This window comes from Brassica oleracea, chromosome C9 (genome assembly GCF_000695525.1).
Source record: "Brassica oleracea var. oleracea cultivar TO1000 chromosome C9, BOL, whole genome shotgun sequence".
NCBI classification, from domain to species: domain Eukaryota; kingdom Viridiplantae; phylum Streptophyta; class Magnoliopsida; order Brassicales; family Brassicaceae; genus Brassica; species Brassica oleracea.
The window spans coordinates 27,745,618-27,748,235 of record NC_027756.1 but is presented as its reverse complement, the minus strand read 5'-3'; positions in this window follow the sequence as shown (position 1 = coordinate 27,748,235).

Here is a 2,618-nt window from a genome sequence, read left to right as displayed (position 1 = left end):
TAGTCCATCTCTGTACTCCCAGATTCTGCGCGTCGGCGACTGATACAAACGTCTTTGTACCCCCGCAATCTCACTGCTCGTCGGCGGCTTACCCAAACGTCTTTTTGTGCACCCGCAATCAAACTGCTCGTCGGCGGCTTACACAAACGTCTTTGTGCACCTGCAATCACACTGCTAGTCGGCGGCTTACACAAACGTCTTTGTGCACCCGCAATCCATACAAACGGACTTATATATTTATATACATATATATAGCAGTGTTAACAGCACTCAATTCATTCAACCGTTGAATCCTCTATTATCCTATTTCCGATTTAACAATCAATAACAATAATAAACAAATAAGACTCTCAAACAGACTCGATTCACAAGGACAGATCATCTTTCGAAACTAGACTTTCCATAATATTAGTACTAAACTAGCACGGGATTAGACGGAATAGCTCTCACCTTAGCCAAGATTGGAGAACCGGAAAGCAAATCAAAAACGAGGCAAGATGACTTGACCACCAAGAAACCTAAGGTTTTCCACTTGGGTCTCGGCTCCCCGTCTCAGTACACCAAAAGAACAGGTCCGAAACACCACATGGCATATTTGCAAAGGGCAAGGCGATTAGGGTTTATACTTTGCAAGCTTTCTTGCAACGCAAGAAACATAAAATGAATGCAATAAACCTTCTCGGCTAGGAAACGCAACGGTGGATCATGAGCTCCGACATCCCAACTTTGTCTCCTGTGGATCACAGCTCACGGTTGATGGTGGTGTTTAGACGGTGGCTCCGGCTCGTACGACTCCTTTCCCAATCGGCTCACGTTCTCCACCTACGAACCATATACAAAGCATCGACGCCATGGACGGGATGGCACGGAACAAGGCATGATGGCAAAGCTCTCCTCCGGTGAAGCATAACAGCTCCGATGGTGGCTAGCAATGGTGATCCCTCGGTGATGATTTTGAGATGATGACTTGACTCTTCTGATTTCAACACACGTACATGAATGATAATGGAGAAGGAGAGAAGAGATGAACAATGGTGTATATGAAGGAAATGAGGAGTGCAAGCGAGAGAGAGAACGACACAAACAATTTGAAGAGGCTGCAAGGGTTTTGAGATAGATGAAGATATAAACACTTTTGTGTATTTATATAAGGCAACAATTAATAAAACCTAAGAAACCAATTTGCTTCGTTGGATTTATACTTAATTGAACAAAACCAGATTGGTTTACCAATTTAATTAATGAGAAACACAAACCAATTCCGGTTAAGAAAACCGGGTCGTTACAGCCTGCTTCATTGTTTGATCAAGTGATCACTGATACGTTGAAAAAAAAACACGTCACTTAGGTCCACTAAAGCATTTTCGAAGTAAAGCTCTATTTAAAAAAAAAAGAGAGCTGGTTTTGCTCTAGTCTTATTCTATTTTCTATTTTTAAGTAAAAAATAGAATAACAAACAAAAAAAGGTTTTATAATATTTTAAAAAATATTTAAAAATTTAAATAATAATTTTATGATAATTTTGAGATTCCAAAATAAAATTTAAATAAAAATTTGAAAAAGGTTTGAACTAAAAAATGTTTTTTTTCCAAAAAAAAGATAAAATTATTTTTTAACTATTTATACACAGTATCTATACTATAATTTGCGAAGTGATTTTTCGAACTCGAGCTCCCATGTAGAAAGTTAAAGTGGTTAATATCGTTTATACCTTTAATGAATAAAATTTATAAATTAACCACAAAATAAAAATTAATTTAAACTTTTATGATTAGATAGGTGACTAAATTTAATAATAATAAGAATTATCCAAAATCTAAAAAATATATTTTCAAATAAAAAATAATTTCTATATAGATTGTGTTGTATCCAAAATATTTTTTTAATAAAAACTAAAAACACACATAACTAAATATTAATCAAGTAAAATTCTTAATTTTGCATAATTAAAAAGAGATTATTAAATGATTTCTACGATTTATTTATTAATAATGATTTATAGTGTACAAAGAGTTTTTAAAAAAATTATGCTACGTAAGAATTTTCAAATGAAAATATAAAAAAAAATTATCATTTAATTAGTAATGTATGTATTAATAAATAATTATAAAAAATTTATGTCCGCATGTACGGGCGAACCACCTAAGTTTATTTATATTTATAAAGTAAAAGTATAATAAAATAAATTTGAGAAATTTCCTAAGATAGTTATTTTTAAATTTTTCTCACAAAATAGCCTTCAATGAAGAAAATGACCAAAACAAGTTTTATTAAAGAGTAAAAATGAGTTTTTACCCTAGGGTTAACTAATTTATACTTAGAGTTTAGAGCTAAGGTGTATGGTTTAGGGGATATAGTTTCAAATTTTAAAAAATAAAAAATAAATATTAAAATTTTCAAAAAAAAAACTTATTTTGGTCTTTTTTTTTTCTTGAGAGCTATTTTTGTGACAAAAATTAAAAATAGCTATTCGAGAGAATTGCTTTAAAATTTTATCTCTTTAATAAATTTTTTTTTGGTTATTTTTCTCTTGTGTATTTTTTGGTCCAAAAAACTTATTTTAGGCTCTTTTGGAATATTTTCCTTAAATAATATTACTGCCTAATTACATATTCTCG